General features: G+C 40.1%; 1 long non-coding RNA gene across 1 annotated transcript in view; it reads right to left on the bottom strand.

Annotated features, from left to right (window-relative positions):
- Positions 1–25,960, bottom strand: part of LOC133070606 (uncharacterized) — a 46,871-nt gene that overhangs the window by 8,109 nt on the left and 12,802 nt on the right. Inside the window, exon 2 of the long non-coding RNA XR_009696184.1 lies at positions 20,096–20,284. This is a non-coding gene — a long non-coding RNA (uncharacterized LOC133070606). The remainder of the gene's footprint in view (positions 1–20,095; positions 20,285–25,960) is intronic.

Genomic DNA, 25,960 nt, shown 5'->3' with positions numbered 1-25,960 from the left:
AGTTTGAAACTATGTTAATGTTTTATGAAACAAAATTAAATATGAATCCCTAAAAACCTAAAGTAGAACCAAACAAGTCTAACTGTATATTGAATTGTTGGCATAACCACAAACAGATTATTCTAATTGACTTTAAACAGAATAATTTGGGGCCGGTCCTAAAATGGCAGAGGAATAGGACGGGGAGACCACTTTCTCCCCGACAAATTCATTGAAAGATCATTTGAACGCTGAGAAAATTCCTCAAAACAATCTCTGAACGCTGGCAGAGGACACCAGGCACCCAGAAAGGCAGCCCATTGTCTTCGAAAGGAGGTAGGACAAAATATAACAGATAAAAAGAGAGACAAAAGAGTTAGGGATGGAGACCCATCCCAGGGAGGGAGTCATAAAGGAGAAGTTTCCGAACACCAGGAAACCCTCTCCCCAGTGGGTCTGTGGGGAGTTTTGGAATCTCAGAGGGCAACATAACCAGAGAGAAAATAAATAAATAAATAAATAAACAAACCCTGCAGATTATGTGCCTAAGGGCAACTCCCAGCAGAGAAGTAGCCCAGACACTCACATCTGCCACCAGCGAGTGAGGCTAAATGGGGAGGAGAGGGCTGCATTGCTTAGAGTAAGGACCAGGCCTGAATGCCCTGAGGGCAATCTGGGGGAGGTAACGTGAGAGAGCAACCCAGACTGTGGGGTAGCCAGAGAGAGAGAGAGGGGAAAAAGAGAGAGAGAGAGAGAACTATCCTGTGAAAAGCCCTAACCTAAGGCACTGCTGGACCCTCTCACAGAACAAAAGACTGAGTGAATACCAGAACAGAGCTAGCAGGCTGGGGACCAACCCATCCCCCGCCAGAGGTAGGGAGGCAGGCGGGCGCAAGCCAGAGCCGGAGAGGGGCAAACTCAGCCCCCGAGACAGCATCCCCTACCAAACTGTGAGCAGGCTCCCAGTTTCTAACCTGGGATTTAGATAAAGTCTTCTTGGGATTCTGGACGGTTGACATCTGCCAGGAGGGTTGCAGCCAGAGACCAGCTCCCCAGGAGAGACACACGGCACACCTGAGTCGCTGCTGTGAGGCTGTCACGGCTAATGCCATGACAGGCAGCCTAGATTAGGAGTAGGCCTGGTTTCCTGGAGTAACATAATTATCAGGCCACCTGGAGCCAGCCAATCTACATGTGCCTAGCAAGAAAAAGGGAACCTATCAGGGGAAAGCTGAAAGCCCACAAGGATTGGGCCAAGAAAAATTGCCTTGCAACTGTGTAACCAATCCGCTTGCGCCAACTACCCGATTGTACCCAATAAATACCGGAGAGAACTGGGGCTCGGGGCCTTTTCGTCCTCACACCCTTGGTGAGGGCGGGAGGCCCTGGCTCGAGTCAGTAATAAATTCCCCTATTGCAAGTTGCATTGTCTCGAGGAGTCTTCTTTCCCGATCGGGGATCCGGACTACGGGCAGAACAGCTGCTCCCGCTGCCACCCAGGAAACCGAGCGGCTGGGACGGGGAGGCGATAAGACGCAGCCCCCACCTGGGGAGAGTGTGCTCCCAAGAACCTGGTCGCCTGAGCTGCTCGGACCTGGGAAGGGCACAAAACGCAGGCATAACCGAGTCTGCGCCTTTGTGGAGTACCCGAGAACCTGAACCTGAGCGGCTTAGACCTGGGAAGTGCATGGAACCCAGGGCCCACCTCAGACAGTTCCCAGCAGAGCAACCTGGAGCCTGAGCAGTGTAGACGGAGAAAACACACGCGCCATGAGCGGGGCAAACCCAGTGTGGCCGAGACACTGCGAGTGCTCCCCACACACGCCAGGGATGTTTGTCTGCAGCGCTCCTCCCTCCCCACAGCACGACTGAACAAGCGAGGCTGAATAAATGACCACTAGCGCCCCCTTGTGTCAGGGCGGAAATTAGACAGTGAAGAGACCAGCAAACAGAAGCAGCCAAAATAAACAGAGAGAACGGCCTTGGAAGTGACAGGTGCAACAGATTAAAACCCTGCAGTTAGCACCGACTACATACGAAGGGGCCTACAGATCTTGAGAAGTATAAGCTGGATCAAGGAACTATCTGAAAATGAACTGACCCCCACACTGCCCACAACTCCAGAGAAATATCTAGATATACTTTTACTATTATAGTTTTTAATTAAAAAATTTTTTTAATTTTTAAGTCCTCTGTTACTCCTTTAATTTTCATTTTTATAACCTATTACCTTGCCAAAAAAGACCCTATTTTTAAAGCAAACTTCATACACATTTTTAATAATTTTTGTGATTTTAATATTGTATTTTTGAGAGTGTAACCTCTACTCTAGGTTTTTAATATTTGCTTTTTGGTATTTGTTATCAACTTTGTACCATTAAAAATCAAACCTTCAGTACACATTTTTACTTGGGAGTGTGATCACTGGCTTGATTGCTCTCTCCCCTTTGACTCTCCTTTTTCTCCCCCAGGTCACCTCTATCTCCTCCCTCCCACTTCTCTTCCCGATGCAACCCCATGATTCTCTGTGTGTGTTCTGGGCTGTGGAGAACACTTATGGAACTGATTACTGGCTGGATCTCTCTCTCTCATTTTGATTCCCCCTTTTCTCCTCCTGATCACCTCTATCTCCTTCCTCCCTCTTCTATTCTCTGTGGAACTCTGTGAACATCTCTGAAGGATCCAGACTGTGGAGAGCACATAGGGAAGTGATTACTGGCTAGATTGCTCTCTCCCCTTTTGATTCCCCCTCTTCTCCTCCTGGTCACCTCTATCTCCCTCCTCCCTCTTCTCTTTTCCATGTAACTCTGTGTAACTCTCTGGCTGTCCCTCACTGTGGAGACTCTTTTCACCATTAAGCTGGATGTTTTGTCATCGGTGCTGTATATATGGAGAAGTGTTGAGGATACTGTAAGAATAAGACTGAAAGCCAGAGGCAGGAGGCTTAACACCAGAGAACTCCTGACTCCAGCGAACATTAATTGATAAGAGCTCGTCCAAAACTCTCCATACCTACACTGAAACCAAGCACCACCCAAGAGTCAACAAGTTCCAGAGCAAGACATATCGCGCAAATTCTCCAGTACACAGGAACATAGCCCTAAGCTTCAATATACAGGCTGCCCAAAGTCACACCAAACCCACAGACATCTCAAAACTCACTACTGGACACTTTATTGCACCCAAGAGAGAAGAAATCCAGCTCCACCCACCAGAACACCAATCGAAGCTGCCCTAACTAAGAAACCTTGACAAGCCACCTGTCCAACTCCACCCACAGTGAGGAACCTCCACAATAAAGAGGAACCACAAACTGCCAGAATACAGAAAGGCCACCCCAAACACAACAATCTAAACAAGATGAAAAGGCAGAGAAATACTCAGCAGGTAAAGGAACATGATAAATACCCACCAAATCAAACAAAAGAGGAGGAGATAGGGAGTCTACCTGAAAAATAATTCAGAATAATCATAGTAAAAATGATCCAAAATCTTGAAAACAAAATGGAGTTACAGATAAATAGCCTGGAGACAAGGATTGAGAAGATGCAAGAAAGGAATAACAAGGACCTAGAAGAAATAAAAAAGAGTCAATATATAATGAATAATGTAATAAATGAGATCAAAAACACCCTGGAGGGAACCAACAGGAGATTAGGATAAGGCAGAAGATAGGATAAGTGAGGTAGAAGATAGAATGGTAGAAATAAATGAAGCAGAGAGGAAAAAAGAAAAAAGAATTAAATGAAAGGAGGACAACCTCATAGACCACTGGGGCAATGTTAAACGCCCCAACATTCGAATCATAGGAGTCCCAGAAGAAGACAAAAAAGAAAGGCCATGAGAAAATACTTGAGGAGATAATAGTTGAAACTTCCCTAAAATTGGGAAGGAAAATAGTCACTCAAGTTGAAGAAAACCAGAGAGTCCCAAACAGGATAAACCCAAGGCAAAACACCCCAAGACACATATTAGTCAAATTAACAAAGATCAAACACAAAGAACAAATATTAAAAGCAGCAAGGGAAAAACAACAAATAACACACAAGGGGATCCCCATAAGGATAACAGCTGATCTTTCAATAGAAACCCTCCAAGCCAGAAGGGAATGGCAGGATATACTTAGAGTGATGAAAGATAAAAACCTACAACCCAGATTACTGTACCCAGCAAGGATCTCATTCAGAGATGAAGGAGAATTCAAAAGCTTTACAGACAAGCAAAAGCTGAGAGAATTCAGCACCACCAAACCAGCTCTTCAACAAATGCTGAAGGATCTTCTCTAGACAGGAAACACAGAAACGGTATATAAACGCGAACCCAAAACAACAAAGTAAATGGCAACAGGACCATACCTATCAGTAATTTCCTTAAATGTAAATGGGTTGAATGCCCCAACCAAAAGACAGACTGGCTGAATGGATACAAAAACAAGACCCCCGTATATGCTGTCTACAAGAGACTCACCTCAAAACAAGGGACACATACAGACTGAAAGTGAAGGGCTGGAAAAAAATATTCCACACAAACAGAGACCAAAAGAAAGCAGGAGTCGCAATACTTATATCAGATAAAATAGACTTCAAAATAAAGGCTGTGAAAAGAGATAAAGAAGGACACTACATAGTGATCAAGGGATCAATTAAAGAAAACGATGTAACAATGACAAATATATATGCACCCAACATAGGAACACCACAAAATGTAAGGTAAATGCTAACAAGTATGAAAGGGGAAATTAACTAAAACACAATAATACTGGGAGACTTTAATACCCCACTCACACCTATGGATAGATCAACAAAACAGAAAATTAACAAGGAATCACAAACTCTAAATGACACAATGGACCAGTTAGAACTAATTGATATCTATAGGACATTTCATGCCAAAACAATGAATTTCACCTTTTTCTCAAGTGCACATGGAATCTTCTATAGGATAGATCACATCCTTGGCCATAAATCAAGCCTTGGTAAATTCAAAAATATTGAAACCATTCCAAGCACCTTTTCTGACTACAATGCTTAGATGACCACAAAGATTAGATGTCAATTACAGGGCAATAACTATTAAAAATTCCAACATATGGAGGCTAAACAACATGCTTCTGAATAACCAACAAATCACAGAAGAAATCAAAATATGCATAGAAATGAATGAAAATGAAAACACAACAACCCCAAATCTATGGGACACAGTGCTAAGGGGAAGGTTCATAGCAATACAGGCTTACCTCAAGAAACAAGAAAAAACTCAAATAAATAACCTAACTCTACACCTAAAGCAACTAGAAAAAGAAGAAATCAAGAACTCCAGGGTTAGTAGAAGGAAAGAAATCTTAAAAATGAGGGCAGAAATAAATGCAAAAGAAACAAAAGAGACCAGAGCAAAAATCAAGAAAGCTAAAAGCTAGTTTTTTGAGAAGATGAATAAAATTGACCAACCATTAGCCAGACTCATCAAGAAACAAAGGAAGAAGAATCAAATCAACAAAATTAGAAATGAAAATGGAGAAATCACAACAGACAACACAGAAATACAAACGATCATAAAAGACTATTGTCAGCAACTATATGCCAATAAAATGGACAACTTGGAAGAAAGGGACAAATTCTTAGAAAAGTACAACTTTCCAAAACTGAACCATGAAGAAACAGAAAATCTTAACAGACCCATCACAAGCATGGAAATCGAAACTGTAATCAGAAATCTTCCAACAAACAAAAGCCCAGGACCAGATGGCTTCACAACTGAATTCTAACAAAAATTTAGAGAAGAGCTAACACCTGTCTTACTCAAACTCTTCCAGACAATTGCAGAGGAACGTAAACATCCAAACTCATTTTATGAGGCCACCATCACCCTAATACCAAAACCAGACAAAGATGCCACAAAAAAAGAAAATGACAGGCCAATATCACTGATGAACATAGATGCAAAAATCCTTAACAAAATTCTAGCACACAGAATCCAACAACATATTAAAAAGATCATACAGCATGACCATGTAGGCTTTATCCCAGGGATGCAAGGATTTCTCAATATTCACAAATCAATCAATGTGATACACCACACTAACAAATTGAAAGATAAAAACCATATGATTATCTCAATAGATGCAGAAAAAGCCTTTGACAAAATTCAACATCCATTTATGATAAAAAAAAAAACCCTCCAGAAGGCAGGCATAGAAGGAACATGCCTCAACATACTAAAAGCTATATATGACAAACCCACAGCAAACATTATCCTCAATGGTGAAAAATTGAAAGCATTTTCCTTAAAGTCAGGAACAAGACAAGCATGCCCATTCTCACCACTACTATTCAACATAGTTTTGGAAGTTTTTGCCACAGCAATCAGAGCAGAAAAAGAAATAAAGGGAATCCAGGTTGGAAAAGAAGTAAAACTCACACTGTTTGCAGATGACATGATCCTCTACATAGAAAACCCTAAAGACTCCACCAGAAAACTACTAGAGCTAATCAATGAATATAGTAAAGTTGCAGGATATAAAATGAACACACTGAAATCCCTTGCAATCCTATATGCTAACAATGAGAAAACAGAAAGAGAAATTAAGGAAACAATTCCATTCACCATTGCAACAAAAAGAATAAAATACTTAGGAATATATCTACCTAAAGAAACAAAAGACCTATACATAGAAAATTATAAACACTGATGAAAGAAATCAAAGATGACACAAATAGATGGAGAAATATACCATGTTTATGGGTTGGAAGAATCACTATAGTGAAAATGAATATACTACCCAAAGCAATCTATAGGTTCAATGCAATCCCTATCAAGCTACCAATGGTATTTTTCAGAGAACTAGAACAAATAATTTCACAGTTTGTATGGAAATACAAAAAACCTCAAATAGCCAAAGCAATCTTGAGAAAGAATGGAACTGGAGGAATCAATCTGCCTGACTTCAGGCTATACTACAAAGCTACAGTCATCAAGACAGTATGGTACTGGCACAAAGACAGAAATATAGATCAATGGAACAAAATAGAAAGCCCAGAGATAAATCCACGCACCTACAGACACCTTATCTTTAACAAAGGAAGCAAGAATATACAATGGAGAAAAAATAATGTCTTTAACAAGTGGTACTGGGAAAACTGGTCAACCACTTGTAAAAGAATGAAACTAGAACACTTTCTAACACCATACACAAAAATAAACTCAAAATGGATTAAAGATCTCAACGTAAGACCAGAAACTATAAAACTCCTAGAAGAAAACATAGGCAAAACACTCTCTGACATAAATCACAGCAGGATCCTCTATGACCCACCTTCCAGAGTAATGGAAATAAAAGCAAAAATAAACAAATGGGACCTAATTAAACTTAAAAGCTTTTCACACAATGAAGGAAACTATAAGCAAGGTGAAAAGACAGCCTTCAGAATGGGAGAAAATAATAGCAAATGAAGAAACTGACAAAGAATTAATCTCAAAAATATACAAGCAGCTCCTGCAACTCAATTCCAGAAAAATATAAGCGACCCAATCAAAATATGAGCTAAAGAACTAAACAGACATTTCTCCAAGGAAGACACACAGATGGCTAACAAACACATGAAAAGATGCTCAACATCACTCATTATCAGGGAAATGCAAATCAAAACCACAAAGAGGTACCATCTCACACCAGTCAGAATGGCTGCTATTCAAAAATCTACAAACAATAAATGCTGGAGAGGGTGTAGAGAAAAGGGAACCCTCTTACACTGTTGGTGGGAATGCAAACTAGTACAGCCACTATGGAGAACAGTGTGGAGATTCCTTAAAAAACTGGAAATAGAACTGCCATATGACCCAGCAATCCCACTGCTGGGCATACACACCAAAGAAACCAGAATTGAAAGAGACACATGTACCCCAATGTTCATCACAGCACTGTTTAAAATAGCCAGGACATGGAAGCAACCTAGATGTCCATCAGAGATGAATGGATAAGAAAGCCGTGGTACATATACACAATGGAATATTACTCAGCTATTAAAAAGAATGCATTTGAATCCGTTCTAATGAGGTGGATGAAACTGGTGCCTATTATTCAGAGTGAAGTAAGTCAGAAAGAAAAACACCAAGACAGTATATTAACGCATACATATGGAATTTAGAAAGATAGTAACAATGACCCTATATGGGAGACAGCAACAGAGACACAGATGTAAAGAACTTACTTTTGGACTCTGTGGGAGAAGGTGAGGGTGGAATGACTTGAGAGAATAGCATTGAAACATGTATATTATCATATGTGAAGTAGATTGCCAGTCCAGGTTTGATGCATGAGACAGGGTGCTCAGGGCTGGTGCACTGGGATGACCCAGAGGGATGGGATGGGGAGGGAGATGGAAGGGGGGTTCAGGATGGGGAACACATGTACACCCATGGCTGATTCATATGAATGTATGGCAAAAACCACCACAAAACTGTAAAGTAATTGGCCTCCACTTAAAATTTTAAAATAAAAAAAAAAAAGAATTTTCCACAGTTTGTTGTGATCCACACAATCAAAGGTTTAGGTGTATTCAATTAAGCAGAAGTAGATGTTTTTCTGTAACTCTTTCTTTTTCTATAATCGAACGGATGCCAGAAATTTGATCTCTGGTATCTCTGCCTTTTTTAAAACCAGCTTGAACATCAGGAAGTTCTCAGTTCATGTGCTGTTGAAGCCTTGCTTGGAGAATTTTGAGCGATACTTTGCTAGTGTGTGAGATGAGTGCAACTGTGCGGTAGTTTGAGCATTCTTTGGCATTGCCTTTCTTTGGGATTGGAATGAAAACTGACATTTTCCAGTCCTGTGGTCACTGCAGAGTTTTCCAAATTTGCTGGCATACTGAGTGGAGCACTTTTACAGCATCATCTGTTATGATTTGAAATAGCTCAGCGGAAATTCCATCATCTCCGCCAGCTTTGTTTGTAGTGATGCTTCCTAAGGCCCACTTGACTTTGCACCCCAAGATGTCTGTCTCTAGGTTAATGATGACACCATCATGTTTATCTGGGTCATTATGATCTTTTTTGTATAGTTCTTCTGTGTAATCTTGCTATCTTTTCTTAATATTGTCTGCTTCTGTTAGGTCATACTGTTTCTGTCCTTTATTGTGCCCAGCTTTACATGAAATCTTCTAATTTTCTTGAAGAGAATTCTGGTCTTTCCCTTTCTATTGTTTTCCTCTATTTCTTTGCAATGATCACTTAGGAAGGCTTTCTTCTCTCTCCTTGCTATTCTTTGGAACTTGTCATTCAAATGGGTATATCTTTCCTTTTCTTCTTTGCCTTTAGCTTCTCTTCTTTTCTCAGCTATTTGTAAGGTCTCGTCAGACAACCATTTTGCCCTTTTGCATTTCTTTCTCTTGGGGATGGTCTTGATCACTGTCTCCTTTACAATGTCTCGAACCTCCATCCATAGTTCTTCAGGCACCCTATCAGATAGAATCCCTTGAATCTATTTGTCACTTCCACTGTATAATCATAAGGAATTCGATTTAGGTCATACCTGAATGGTCTAGTGGTTTTCCCTACTTTCTCCAATTTCAGTCTGTATTTGGCAATAAGAAGTTCATGAGCTGAGCCACAGTCAGCTCCCAGTCTTTTTTTTTTTTTTTTTTTTTTTGCTGACTGTATAGAGCTTCTCCACCTTTGGCTGCAAAGAATATAATCAATCTGATTTCGGTGTCAAGCACCAGATGATGTCCATGTGTAGAGTCTTCTCTTGTGTTGTTGGAAGAGGGTGTTTGCTATGATTAGTGCATTCTCTTGGCAACAGTCTGTTAGCCTTTGCCCTGTTTCATTCGGTACTCCAAGCCCAAACTTCCCTGTTACTCCAGATATCTCTTGACTTTGTACTTCCTATGTACTTTGTACTTTGCATTCCTATGATGAAAAGGAGATCTTTTTTGGGTGTTAGTTCTCGAAGGTCTTGTACATCATCATAGAACCATTCAACTTCAGCTTCTTCAGCATTAGTGGTTGGGCATACACTTGGATTATTGTGATATTGAAAGGTTTGCCTTGGAAATGAATAGAGATCATTCTGTCATTTTTGAGGCTGCACCCAAGTACTTCATTTCAGACTCTTGTTGACTATGAGGGCTATTCCATTTCTTCTAAGGGATTCTTGCCCACAGTAGTAGATACAACTGTCATCTGAATTAAATTTGCCCATTCCAGTACATTTTAGTTCACTGATTCATAACAGGGCTTTTTTACATTAAAAAACATTGCCAAGCCCAAAGTCAACTGCAATTTTTCCTGTGTTATCTTCTGTGACTTTCATAGTTTTTCATTTTACATTTAAATCTGTGATCCATTTTGAGTTAATTTTTGTGAAAGGTGCAAGATCTGTGTTTAAATTCATTTATTTCCATGTATATATCCTGTTATTCCAGCACCATTAGTTGAAAAGGTGATCCTTTATATGTTGAATTGTCTTTGTTCTTTTGTCAAAGATCAATGACTATCCCTGTGTGGATCTATTTCTGTGCTATTTTTTCTGTTCCATTGATCCATTTGTCTATTCTTCTGCCAGTACTATACTGTCTTGACTACTGTAGCTTATAGTGAGTTTTGAAGTCAAATAATGTCAATCCTCCAACTTTGTTCCTCCCCTTTAATACTGTATTGGCTGTTTTGGGAGTTTGCCTTTCCATGTAAATTTTAAACTTTAGTATCAGTTTGTTGATTTCCACAAAGTAACCTGCTGGGATTTTTACTGGAATTGCATTGAGCCTATAGATCAACTTGGGAAGAACTGACACCGTGTTACCTTACATGGAGTCTCTCCATTTATTTAGTTATTCTTTGATTTCTTTTATCAGAGCTTTGTAGCTTCCCTCATATATTTTGTTAGACTTGTGACTAAAGTTTTTTTTTTTTTGGGGGGGGTGCTAAGGAAGGAGAATTTTTAAAAGTATTTTTAAAAGAAAATAAAATTAGAAAGTATGGCAATTACATAGAAGTAAAGTAAGAGAAGAACAATTAAGCTGCAAGGCATAATTCCAATTATAAAATACCAAAAGAACAGAATACAATTTTCTAAAAGGCATGAGAAAATCCCAAAGTCTTCCTTTGAAAGGAACATGCAGGAAAGAAGCTGAGATTTACAAGGAGAGCCCAAGAACACAGTTCAGGGCTGGAGCAGCTTTCCGCAGAACAGACTGCACAGCCAGCAGGGCCCTTACCATCTGCCCTGCACCATGCCCTGAGAATGGCCCCCAGCCAGGCAAGAGAGGGAGGGAAGAAAAGGCACATGTGCGGCCCTGCAGACCCTAAATCTCTTCCACTGGTCAGAAGGCCAAGTCAAGGGTCTGAGGTGTCACCTCTTCTGAGAAAGCACGGGCTCTCAAATAGACTGGGGAAACGCCAATCCCTGTCGAAAATTAGACATCTCATCTCACACTTGAGGATAACTAGGATGAATGAAATACCTTTAGCCAAATGTTGCTTACCAAGTGCAACTGCCATAAAACTTTCTCTTGGAGGAAAAGTCTGTGTTGAAAAGCTCCTTGGTGGCAGAGACTGGGTTTCAGAGAACAGAAAACAAATGAGACAATCAAACTTCTCCGGGGAGAGATGAACAGAGATTTGGGGTGGAGGGATGCTAAGAGCAAAGGGGAGGAGAGTAATGAAAGGAAAACAAAACAGAAGAAAAGCAGATGGCATGCATCAGAGGGACTATGCTCTAGAGCCAAATATCTAATTCCATGGGGTCTGGGCCATTTCAAGGCTTTTGGGTGCTAGCAAATAAATTGACTCCTTTCATTTTTTCTATCCCAAGAGTTATATCTGCTATTCCTAATTGCTTTGTGTGAAATCAAGATTTGGGAGGGAAATTCAGAAATGGGGGCTGCATTCCACATCTGAATCAGCACAGAGAAGAGAAACACACCATAAGAGGTAAAACAGAGGTGATCTCAAATCACAACAGAGGCAGTGATTCAAAGTCAGTCATGAACACAGAAATACAAATTTCAGGGAACATCTGGACATTTTGGAGAAATATAGGATATGATGATCAAATTCTCAAGTAGGTACATAAGAAACAAAAATGCTCCTTTTTTAAAATGAATGGCAACCAATGTTAATTGAATGTTTGCCATGTCTCAGTCTTGTATTAAGCAATTGACAAGAATTGTCTCCTTTGTCCTTATAATTCTACAAAGATAGCACTCATCTTTACTTGCAAATATGAAAACTGATACTGGAAAGTAATAACTTATCCAAGGGCACCCAGTAAGGGACAAGCCAGAATATGAGCCCAGACTGTCTGACTCCAGAATCCAAAGGTCATCTGAGATGGTTGATAACACTTTTTCTATGTCCACTGGCCAGAATGACTCACAACTAAGAGGTCTTATGATTCACTGATATTGAAACTCGACTTATTGTTGAGGTCACTAAACCATCTCCCTGTTGCAAAATCCCTAAAGCTGCCTTCTGAGTCGCAAAAGAAGTAGAACTCAGTTGCTTTTTTTTTTTAATGAGAATAGTTAATATTAATTGTGCACAAGCCAGATGCTCTTAACCCTCCTTGGAACTTAATTTTTCTCTACAGCTCTTATCACCATTTGACATCTTGCATTTAACTTATTGACTGGCTTATTATGTCTTCCCCAACTAGTTGTCCCTAACAGCAGAGATTTTTCTTCTATTTAGTAGTCCTTGATAAATATTTGTTGATTGAGCCTTAATATTTATCCAATGGTATAACAATTTGGAGATGTTTGTTTTTCAAAAAAAAATTTTTTAAACATACACAATATAAAGAACATAGTGGTTGTCTGACAAAATTTCTGTCAAGATTAAGTATGATAGAGTATATAATATGCTCAGCATCTTAGTTCTCTGTCTTGCTATGAAAAATAAGACAATTCTTCATTCCAATTGCTTTGGTCCAACTCATGCAAGGTTTTGGCCATCTTTTATGTCTGTTGGCAATTTTCTGAACATACCTCTGTTCAGAAGGAAAAACAGAGATGGAAAAATTCAATCTATAAGACCACAAGTGCTTTTGACATTGACACAGAAGAAAACTGGGTCAAATTAAATCGATTTAGATAATGGCAAGGTTAAAAGTAATTTCTGAAAACTGCTCCCTAAACTTCAGATTTTTTTAAAAGCAGTGAATGATAGAAGTTGCTCATTGACAAAAGCCTTTAAAAACTGTCATTTTGATTTTCAAAGTAAATGTCTATTGAAATTTGTTGATGCTGTCATTTTACTATTGTCAGAAATGAAAGGAATTTTTGGTTCATTCTGCATTATTGACCTGTGTAATGATTTCTGTCACTCTGAAGTGGGACCTGCTCCAGGGATCCTGTGTAGCTGAGACATCTTTGATGTGGCTCCCTTAACTCACTTCCCTGAGAGGCGTTAGTGGGATGGCAGCTCTGCCTCAAGCTGTGAGATGAGTCCCCTCTCCTGCAGAAACTGACAGGTCCCCAGATCTGCCTTCTGCCTTCAAGTTTTCCTGGAGGTTTGGTATCACAGAATCTTATTGGAATTAAAGAATAGAGATATAGGACCCTAATTTCTCTCCATCCCATCAGTGCCACATATAGTATTTTATGGATTTAAGTGAATATTATGAAGCCTCTGTGGCCTTGAAAAAGGTTTTTCTTTCTAAGCCTTAGCTTCCTCTTCCATCAAATGGGGGTGAGGATAGGTTGACTTCTTCACTGAATGAAAAAATGAAGCTACCGCTTGGCACATTGCCTTCAGAGCAAGTGCTCAACGAGCTGCAACTATTGCTCTGTGTCATTACTCTCATAACAACTTCACAGAACCTTGCTCTCTCCTACTGAGAGTCCCCAGGCAGTGTTTTCTCCCAGTGTCAATATCTTGTTGGATGGCTCAGCCAAGTTGTCTCCCAGGGAGTTTTGCCCAGACACTTCTGAGCCCACTGTATCAGGGAATCTCGCCTTATCTTAGGCCTCAAATCCCTTCAAAAGAGATGGAAACAGGGGTCCAGTAGGATATGATGCTTAGAGAATTCTTCTGAAGTCCCGACAGGTCCTCCTTTCCTCTGATGATTCTGTTTCATCTGTAAGCAGCATACACAGACCTACTTTTGACCTATCAGAGGGGGAGAGGTGCAGAAACTAATAGGTCAACATTAGTGAGACCTTTGACATCATCTGACAAAAGTATTCCGGGAAGACATCTGCAAGGAGCTTCATGGGTTTCTGTTTTTGCACATTGGTTTCTCATTCCTTAAGCAGGATGAGAGCCACAGAATGATGATCTCATGGCTGGAAGGCTCATGGAGTTTAATCCAGATGGTCTGGGGAGCCCTGACCAGGGGCCAAGGAAGGCCTTCAAGCAGGGAGTGTGACCCACTGAAAATGTACCTAGTTTTTGTTATATGCATGTGTGTGGAGAGAGGTCCACAGTGCCCAAATTCCCTTATTTTAAACATGAAGAAACTAGGGGCTGAAGAAAACAGGTGGGGTCTCTCCAAACTAATTTAAAAGTGGTTTCATCCAAATTACAGTAGGCTTCCTGTTACAAGGAGTTGGGGGGAAACCACCTTATTATTTCCATATCTTTTTTTCCATCTTTCAGGCAGGTTCTCTCAGAACCTAGCAAGTTTACCAAGAATCTCCAAAGCCTCCCTGCCACTCATACACTACTCTCTGCCATGGAGAATCCAGTCACCAGATTTAGCAAACAACAACAATAAAAACACCAGCAACAAAACAAGAGGAAGCCTAGTTAAATTGGAACTTCACATACACAATTAAGAGTGTGTTAGTATAATACATTCTGTTTCTGAAATTCAGATGTAACTGAGCAGCCCTCAGAAGTATCAGGCCACAGCCCTGACCTGGAGCACATTTAGGGACTGTTCTCCTACAGTTGCTAACTAAGCACTGGGTGGTCTGGGAGCAGAGACCAAGACCTGCAGACTGGCCTCCAAGTCTTGGAGGACCCTAAGGGAAGCACATGAACCCATGACCCACAGGTTAAGCAGTAATTTTCTAAGCTAAGGTGGGTGAGGGAAATTTCTATAAACTGAGGGAAAACTGAAACCCAGGGGTCAAAATATAGCTCCCTCTGACCTAAAGATAGCAAGAGGTGAAGTGGAGGTTCTCTCTCTCATGTGGAGTTCACCATATCCAGAGCTGGGGGCCACCAGGCTGATGTGGGCTCTCATGACATCTCTCAGTAAATCAGAAAAGAGTTTCTTTCACAGGTGGAAACTTCTAATTCCTAAATTAGTGTCTCAGTATTAATAATTATTGAAGTAATGTCAACCTATATGGTTTTTATAAATTCACTTATTGAATATAAAATTATGGAAAATATAATCATAGTTGATTAGAAACTCAAGGTCACCAGACCATAAAATGATTACACTCAATATCTTGCTTTCATGGTAGTGCTTACTTGTCCCAACACCTTGTTACCTGGGGAAATTGTTGCTACATTTGCCTGCCTGTCTTGTGACATTTTAGGCTTTGAGTCTTTTAAAATAAGCTTTTATTCTGAGAAACTGTATTGGCAGAGTTAAATATATCCTGAAAGCTACAGAAGCATGCAGAAAGGCATCTGATAAGCTATTGCTGCAAATATATTAAAATATACTAACAGATGCCATATAGATTTTAGAAAGTAACCTGAGGCTTTTAGCTGCTCTTTTGTTGATATTCATCAATATCATATTGCTTATATATGTTTAACATATTTTTTCATAAATTACATAGTACAGTACTATACAGTCATTATCATTCTCAAATACATGGCAACTGAATCACTGAGAAGGTCATAATACTGAGTGTCATAAACCTGTTTTTGAAAGATAGCACTGTTGTAGTAAATACAGGAAAAAAGAATTTCACTTTCAAATTAATTTTGGATTATAGTTGGGAATAATATAGTTGGGATTCTAGAGAGTCCCTTGGACTGCAAGGAGACCCAACCAGTCCATCCTAAAGGAGCTCAGTCCTGGGTGTTCATTGGAAGGACTGATGCTGAAGCTGAAACTCCAATACTTTGGCCACCTGATGGGAAGAACTGACTCATTGGAAAAGACCCTGATGCTGGGAGGGATTGGGGGCAGGAGGAGAAGGGGACAACAGAGGATGAGATGGCTGGATGGCATCACCGACTCAATAGACATGAGTTTGGGTAAACTCCGGGAGCTGGTGATGGACAGGGAGGCCTGGCATGCTGCAGTCCATGGGGTCGCAAAGAATGGGACACGACTGAGCGACTGAACTGAACTGAACTGATAGTTGGGATGATCACAGGATTTGGTGATTAAATGAGTTTTCACTATACCCTTTCTAATGTTTCTTTCATCAGTGTAGGGGAATCTGTAAGTTGTTTAGCATCAATAATATGTATTTTATAAATACTATCTCTTTGAGGTAAAATTGTATTATATGCAGATGATATCATATTATATATAGAAAACCCTAAAGACTCCATACAAAAATTACTAGAACTGATAAATGAATTCAGCAAGGTAACAATATATAAGATTAACATTCAGAAATCAGTTGCATTTCTGTACACTTAACAATGAAATATCAGAAAGAGAAAGTGAAAAAACAATTTCTCTGAAAGTCACATTAAAAAAATACTGAGGAATGAACCTTATCAAGGAGGTGAAAACCTCCTTATGCTGAGAACCGTAAAACATTGATAAAAGAAATTGGAAATGATTCAAAGAAATGAAAAGGTATCTCATGCTATTGGATTGGAAGAATTCATATTGTTAAAATGACAACACTATCCAAAGCAACCTACGGATATAATACTATCTGTTCCAAATGACCTAGGACATCTTTCACAGAACAAGAACAAATAATCCTAAACTTTATAAGGAGCTATGAAAGACCCAAAACTGCCAAAGCAGTCCTGAGGGAAGTGAACAAAATTGGAGGCATACCCTTCCAGACTTCAGACAATGCTACAAAGCTACAGTAATCAAAACACTGTGGTACTGACCCAAAAACATACACATGGATCAATGGATCAGAAGAGAAAGTTCAGAAATACACCTACACACCTATGGACAATTAATCTTGACAAAGGAGGCAAGAATATACAATGCAGATAACACAGTGTCTTTAGCACGTGGTGCTGGAAAAGCTGGACAGCTGCATGTAAATCAAAGAAGTGAGAACAGACCTAACATCATGCACAAAAACAAACTAAAAATGGCTTAAAAACATGACACCACAAAGCTCTTAGACGAAAGCACAGGCTAAACATTCTCCAACAGAAATCATACCGAAGTTTTCTTAGGTCAGTCCCCCAAGGCAACAGAAATAGAAGCAAAAAAATAAACAAGTGGGACCTAATCAAACTTATAAACTTTGGCACAGCAAAGGGAACCATAAACAAAATGAAAAAACAACCTACAGACTGGGAGAAAATATTTCCAAATGATGTGACTGACAAGGGCTTAATCTCCAAAATATACAAACATCTCATGTGATTCAATAACAACAACAGAGAAAAACCAAACAACCAAATAAAAAAAATTGGCAGAAAACCTATGTAGACATTTCTCCAAAGAAGATATACAGGTGGCCAATAGGTACATGAAAAGATGTTCAACATTACTCATTATTAGAGAAATGCAAATCAAAACTACAATGAGGTACCACCTCACATCAGTCAGAATGGCCATCATCACAAAGTCTACAAATAATAAATGTTGGGGAGGGTGTGGAGAGAAAGGAACTCTCCTACACTGTTGGTGGGAATTTAAATTGGTGCAATCACTTTGGAAAGCAGTATGGAGGTTCCCAAAAAAGCTAAAAATAGAGCTGCATATGATTCAGTAATTCTGCTCCTGGGCATATATCCAAACAAAACTACAAAACTACACTTCAAAAAGATATATGTTCATAGCAGCACTCTTTACAATAGCCAAATATGGAGGCGATCCTAATGCCCACTGACAGATGAATAAATAAAAAAGATGTGTATACATATATACATATATACCATGGAATACTACTCAGCCATCAAAAAGCCATTTATAACAACATTGATGGACCAAGGGGTTATCGTACTAAGAAAAATGAACACTGATATTAAATAAATAATAATATCATTTTATTAAGTAAAAAATGATATTGTTTATATGTAGAATATAACCTATAACACAGATGAAGTTATTGATATTTATTGATATTTATGAAACAGATAAACAGATAAGTTATTGATATTTATGAAACAGACTCACAGACATAAAAAAAACTTATGACTACCAAAGGGGAAAGGGGGTGGGGGAGAGATAAACTAGGAGTTTGGGATTAGCAGATACACTCCACTATATATAAAAGAGACAAGCAATAAGGTCTTACCACATAGCACAGGGAACTATATTCAATATCTTATAATAAAGCATAATGGGAAAGAATATGGAATGGAAATGATATATATATGATATATATATACCCATGTATATGTAAAGTATATGCATCTATGTGTGTATACATACATAAATATGAATAAACTTGCTAAATTGTAAATCATAAATCAGCTATACTTCAAAAAAATGTATAAATGCCACCTCTTCATTTTTCTTTAAAATATTTCTGAATTCCTGCAATGCTTTCAGGATCATAATGTACATGGAATTTTAGTTCCTATAACTTTATGCTAATTACATTAATTTTTCTTCAGACACCACACCAAATTAGTCCTAAACAAATACCTTTAAAAGTAGTTTGAAAAAGTATACCTTTGGCTAAAATCCAGAGTTTAAGTCTTTATTGGATATTGAGAATTTCTAAAACAAAATTATGTACAGTTTTTAATTGACTTTTCATGGCACGAAGGTATCAGCTCAACTTTCCCACCACATATCCAATATTTCAAATTTATGTTTGGTAAATGTGCATTTCCTACCAAGTTTGAAAAATGTAGAGAACCTGACATGAGGTATTGCAGCCCAGAGTGAAGACAGTGTCCCTCTGTTGAGGCAGCCTGGCGTGGGGCCTCTGACCCACATGGGGTGTGTCAGGGTAGCAGCCCAGTGCATGAGCTAAAGAGACAGTCCCCTTTGAGGGAAGCCTGGTTGCTCTCAGAGTCTGAAGAGGCGAAAGAGGAAGTCCACGTGAGTGAGGTGGCACAGCCCAGAGAACATGCGCCACCGTGAGGTGAGGAGGATGTCAGGCAGGGGAGATGCAATATTGGCTCTTAACAGGGTAAGTGATCAAACCATGTTAGTATATTAAGAATAATGGAATTCAGATTTCTCAGATTTGGAGAAGGTAGTTACAAATACGGAAAAAGGAAAAGACCTGTGTATTCAATCAGGATTGAAAGAACTATAGGAACTCAAGTTCAAAATGTATGGCTATATAGAAGTAAACACAAATGGAAATGTTTATGTGTGCTCAGAAACATGTGTACATTGACATACTTACTTGCATATATATATACATAGCAGAGTCCCCTGTGGCTCAGATGGCAGAGTCTGCCTGCAAAGAAGGAGACCTGAGTTCGATCCCTAGGTCGGGAAGATCCCCTGCAGAAGGAAATGGCAACCCACTCCAGTATTCTTGCCTGGAGAATCCCAGGGACAGAGGAGCCTGGAGGGCTGTCGTCCATGGGGTTGCAAGGAGTCGCACATGGCAGAGCAACTGACACTGTTATATACACTGTTCACTAAATTGCTCAGAAACAATGGCGTCTCAACATCAACAAGCACAGCTAGGGCACAGATCTTGCCTTCTATTCTATTGCTTTCTCAATTTCAAGGTTCCAGGAGAAGTTAACTGATTCTAAGACTGGGCAGGGAAAGTACAAATCTGGGACATGTTGCTGTGTAGAAATGCTGCAAGAATCATGGGACATGTCAAAAGAACACCGAAGTCAGCTTGCAGGGTACCCCCACTGGTCAGATTGGGGACAACATGAACATCAAAATAAATAATGGTAGTAACAGATTGCATTCCACTAAACAAACAGGAAAATGTGCATCCATACAAATACAAAAAATAAACAATAAATTAAATGCTTGATGAGGAATGAGATATTTTCATCATATTAAAATAATTCTGAATTCCACAGGGGGAAAATGTATGCTCTACTTTAATCAAGTGATCAAAGATGATATTACCTGTAATGGGGCAAGTCAAAATCCTATGCCACCTCCTAGGATGCAGGGAGAAAAGCACAGCATCACTTCTGTGTTATTTCTGCCAAAGACACATAACCTGGATCCAATCTTGAGGAAGCATCAGACAAACCCAAACTGAGGAACGTTCAAGGACATAACCGACCTGTAATCTTCAGAAGTATCAAGGTCCTGAAAGTGAAGGAAAGACAGAGGACTGTTGCAGCTTGAAGGAAACAGACTGACATCTACCTGCATCCCGTCGTGGGTTATCAGGACAATTGACGCAGGAGATGAAGGTTCGATCCCTAGGTCAGGAAGATCCTTGGAGGAGGGCATGGCAGCCCACTCCAGTCTTCTTGCCTGGAGAATCCCATGGACAGAGGAGTCTGGTGGGCTACGGTCCACAGGGTTGCAAAGAGTTGAACACGACTGAAGTGACTGAGCACACATGCATGAATGGCGCCTGTGGATGAAATGGTAATCTGGTATCCGTGCAAATTTCCTGAATTTGAGGCTTTTGTGGTGGCTGTGGGGGACAATATTCTCATTTATAGGAAATACACAACAAAGTAATAAGAAGTGATGGTACATCAAGACTGATGGTGCATCAATGAGTTCTTAAATGGTTTAGGGAAAATGGATTAGCTGAGTTTCTGTACTGTTTCAAAATAAAAATAAGGTACAGAAGGGATATGCAATGTCCCAGAATACATTTTAAGTATGCTTCCTTAAATTATTGTGTTTTCCATGCACATTTGCAACAAAGTTGCATTCCTGGCTCAAATTATTTTTTCTTAGATTTGGCTTTTGTAAGTGTTTGGTAGTATGTTAACGTAGAGTTCATAAAACTTTAAAGCAATAAGTAAATATAGTTTTAAGTAATAATATATGTAAAAAATAGGCAATTTATAGACCAACAAAATTTCCACACCATTGAAAGTAACTACTATAATACAATTAGTGGACCATTTGGTAATAATTTCTTATTTTTAAGCAATATTTTGGGGCTTATTAATTATGATGAATATTAGCTATTAAAAGTTATTTGTGTTACAACAAAAATACTTATAGATTTAAATTGGGAACTCAAAATACCATTCTGTTTTTTGCAAACCAGTTCTGGAAGCTATGAACAACAAATCAACTTCAAAACATTAAATTTAGCCAGTATCTAATATTAACAGTGTTTTAATTTTACAAAGTAATGTAAAATTACTGAAGGTTGGTTTGTCAGTTTTGTTTTGTTGGAAGGAGCCCAAAAACATTTACTTTGATATTGGAAGCACTTATGGCTAAAAGAATTTTGTAGTGATATTGATTTTAAGTGAAATAAGTTTTTAAAGCTTTGAGTTGGCGAGTTAGGCGGGAGAGGTCTGGTCAGAGAACTGCAGCTTTGAGACTCTGATGGATGCTGCATCACGGATGGCAGGCCAGGAACTGACTGGCTTCCCTCTACATTCAACCAGTGTATTTCTTTAAAAAGCAAGCTCTTTTCAGACTTTCAATATTAATCCTGGGATTTTATGGTAAAAATGAAAGTGCTCTATCTCTCTTTTAAAAAGTGTTCTCCAAAGTGAGGTCTGAAAGATAGCCTAATACAGAGCAGGAAGAAAATATTAGAAATTTTTAAAATTTTGTGCCTAATATTCATGTTATCCTTTTAAATGTTTTATCTTTCATATATTATTTATAATGCACATAGTAATTTAGTGCAGCAGTAGAAGTCCTGGCTCCCTATGTTCATTCTGGAGTCATTTGAGCCCCTTTGCCAACACATTTGTTTCCTGAAACACTCCTGATGCCACATCCAGACCTCATCCCTACCTCAGGCACTCTCGGCCAGGGTGTGGGGAAAAGGGTGGCTCTGCTGGTTTGCTGTCCCCCTTTACACAGGCTCTGGAATTAAAGTGAGTGCAGGTCCCTTGGTAGGGATGTGGTTTAGGGAGAGTCATGTGACTTCTCCCAGGACTTAGAGTTCATCCTTAGCCTGGAGATGGGAACACTGAGGCCATCACGGGGCTGCCATGAAGATGCTGAGACTGCGGCTCCACTGCACCGTATTGCTGCTATAGTCATTATGGGTTTCCCTGCTGGCTCAGCAGTAAAGAATCCACCTGTAATGAAAAAGACACGGGTTCCCTGGGTGGGGAAGATCCACTGGAGAAGGAAATGACAACCCACTCCAGTATTCCTGCCTGAAAAATTCCATGGACAGAGGAGCCTGGAGGGCTACAGTCCATGGAGTGGCAAAAGAGTTGGACACGACTGAGCAACTAAACAAAAACAACAGCAGTTATTACTCATGATAACAAAATATAATTTGAGATGACTTTAAAACAAAGTCTTACTGCCAAGATACCCAAGATGAATCTGTTTTAGGATAAATTCAGCCAGTTGTCAGTAGGTTTCTTCTGAATCCTTTCTACATTTTCCAGGATTTTCCCTAGAAAAAAATGTTCTCAAGGAAGACAAAGTAGAGAAATGCTCTCTCTTTAAGAGAGTATGAGATAGCATGAATCCTTCTATAGACTGAATGCTTGTGTCCCCCTAGAATTCCCAAGTTGAAACCTAACACCCAAGGTGATGGTGTTAGGAGGGGGGACTTTTGGGAGGTGCTTGTTTCATGAGGGTGTAGCCTGCCTGCAAAGGATTAGTGTGTTCATAAAAGAGAATCCAGAAATATCCCTCACCTTTTCCACCAGGTGAGGTTACAGCGAGGAGATGGCAACTATGAACCAGCTGTGAGCCTTCAGAAAGACGTGGAATCTGCTGCTTGATCTTGAACTTCCCAGTCTCCAGAACTATCAGCAATAGATATGTGTTGTTTAACCTACCCAATCTGAGCTAAGATAAATCTTGTCTCTTATGTTTAAAAATAACACAAATAGTAAAAAACTACATTATGACCAATGACATGTCATCCCTCCTCTATGAAGCCAAGAGCTTAATTAGGTTTGGACGGCTGAACAGAGTTTGATTAAAAACAAACACCAGTGCTCGATTCCTCTTCCTGTTGATTTTCTCCTAGAACAAAAGAAAAGCCCCAGGTCTCTGTTGCCACTGAACAGAAAGAGGCCAAATCCCAAATTAGGAAGCCTCTGGGTCTGTTTCGACTGCAGATGTGTGGAATTACATCAAAGCTCTATTGTTCAATCCAAAGGATGAACCCTGCAAGACTGCAAATACATCTCAGTTCATCAATTGAGGGGCACAAAAAAATATGATTTTGCTTCTTTTTAAAAGTGTAAATTTCTGTTTTAAATCCAATTTTGCCAGTTGTGATGGGCTCAGCTGTGTCACCCCGCTTTCATATGTTTGAAGCCTTAACCCCCAGGAGCTCAGAATGTGACTGCATTTGGAGACAGGGCCTTTAAAGAGGTGATTAATGTAAAATGCAGTCATTAGGGTGGTTCCTAATCCAATATGATAAGAAGATATTAGGACACAGATAATATAGTCCACAAGACAGTCATCTGATAGCACAGCGAGAGGATGGCCATGGAACAGCCATGGAGAGCAACCTCAGAAGAAATCAATCCTACTCACACCTTCATCTTAGAATTCTGACCTCCAGAGCTATGAGAAAATAAATGTCTAAGTCACCCAGTCTCTGGTCTTTCTTATGGGAGCCAGAGCAAACAAATACAGCTGTGTTTCAGAAACGGTCTCTTTCAATTTGAGGATTCCCCCTTCCTACCCTAAAACTTGGCTTCAGTTTTGCGGAGCTTGTGTCAGGGCAGGGGGTTCATGACATTTCCCCACTGTGCCTTTAGAGACACTGCACAGTTGTTCCCAAGGCTGACTACATAATTTGCAGACACAGTGCATCATGAAAATATTGGCCCTTTCATTCAAAAGCATAAACAAAGCTTGGTTAAAGGTTCAGTTCAGTTCAGTTACTCAATCGTGTCTGACTTTTTGTGACCCCATGGACTGCAGCACGCCAGGCCTCCCAGCCCATCACCAGCTCCCAGAGCCTGCTCAAATTCATGTCCATTGAGTTGGTGATGCCATCCAGCCATCTGTCGTCCCCTTCTCCTCCTGCCTTCAGTCTTTCCCAGCATCAGGGTCTTTTCCAGAGTGTCAGTTCTTTGCATCAAGTGGACAAAGTATTGGAGCTTCAGTTTCAGCATCAGTCCTTCCAATGAATATTCAGGACTGATTTCCTTTAGAATGGACAGGCTGGATTTCCTTGCAGTCCAAGGGGCTCTCAAGAGTCTTCTCCAACACCACAGTTCAAAAGCATCAATTCTTCGGCGCTCAGCTTTCTTTATAGTCCAACTCTCACATCCATACATGACTACTGGAAAAACCATAGCTTTGACTAGACGGACCTTTGTTGGGAAAGTAATGTCTCTTCTTTTTAATATGCTGTCTGGGTTGGTCATAACTTTTCTTCCAAGGATCAAGCGTCTTTTAATTTCATGGCTGCAGTCACCATCTGAGGTGATTTTGGTTAATGGTGCTACTACTAAAATATAAAGCTCCAGTCCTTCATGGTCTCTCCTTGACTTGTTGTGGATGGTGTTTCTTGCTATTTAATGTCATTATAGATAAATAAAATTTTAATTATTAGCATGAGTTTTACTATTTATCTTTATATTGGGTAATACCAGTTTTAAATAATTTGCATGTGGACTTACAGTTCCTATCTCATACCTGGTAGGTGCACAAGTATCTTGTTCTCAGAACTGTGGAAATTCTGCACAAGATTAACTCCATTGTTTTCAATTGATACACCCATCTGCTACCAACCCTCCTAGCTTCAGCTTGCTGATGAATGAGGAACAGCTGAAAGGTCAGGAACAGGGGGTTGCTTTTCTTTTCTCTTCCCACCATGTCACTGTTTTCAGCTTTAGTGGTTGGTTACCATGGTGGCTACCCACTCCCGTATTCTTGGGGTTTCCCTGGTGGCTCAAACGGTAAAGAATGTGCCTGCAAGATGGGCAACACGGGTTCAAACCCTGGGTTGGAAAGATCCCCTGGAGAAGGGAATGGCTACCCATTTCAGTACTCTTGCCTGGGGAATTCCATGGACAGAGGGGCCTGGCAGGCTTGTCCATGGGGTCTCAAAGAGTCTAACACGACTGTGCAGCTAACACAGACACCAGAGGAATATCACTAGTGAGAAGTGTGCTTGGTTGCTCAAAGAAGGCCTTTGTCTCCTTTCTGGTTTGCAGGGTGAGGGTAGGGAAAGCGTGGGTGCTCACAGACATGACTCACTTTGCGTTTCGCTGAGCATGGCATGTCCACTTCAGCGCTGTGCTCACGGGCAGGGTGACCACTACGCTAATGAGCTAACCGCTGACAAGCACAAGGGCAGTGGCCCACACATGTGCTCTGCTGTCCCATCCACTTCACTCACAAACACAAGCTCAAAAATAAAATTACTAAGAACTTCAAGGGACAGAGAGCACTGAGTCTAGTGTGGGCCTCTTCCAAGGGTGGGCCTTCTGGGGGTAGGGTCTTTGGGAGGTGGGGCCGTGTGCAATCACAAGTATTGCCCACTGTGAATTCTAGGCTGCCTCCCCTCTGTGGCCCCTCCCCAAGGACCTTCAGGCTTTGGAGACTAAAGTCAGAACTAAAGAAATATGTTTTACTGCTTTACTGCTTTGGTGGGTTGATATTTTTCTAATGTTTTCCTAATGCTTTACTGCTACGGTGGTGTTTTTCCAACACATTGACTCTCTTCACTCAGCGTTTTCAAAGCCCTCCCAACCCCCAGGCTTTCTCCTATAGTGTGGTGTAAGGCTGGCTTTCTATTGAGTTGAACTGTTTGGTGAATCACCGCAAAAACCTGCCCCTCTTCTGTTGCTCAAGAGGGTAGTGCTGTATCTCAAGGTAAATATATATATATATATACAT

The sequence above is a fragment of the Dama dama genome, chromosome 15 (genome assembly GCF_033118175.1).
Source record: "Dama dama isolate Ldn47 chromosome 15, ASM3311817v1, whole genome shotgun sequence".
Taxonomy (NCBI): domain Eukaryota; kingdom Metazoa; phylum Chordata; class Mammalia; order Artiodactyla; family Cervidae; genus Dama; species Dama dama.
The sequence above is the reverse complement of the archived record's forward strand: the minus strand, read 5'-3'. Positions and strand labels throughout refer to the sequence as shown.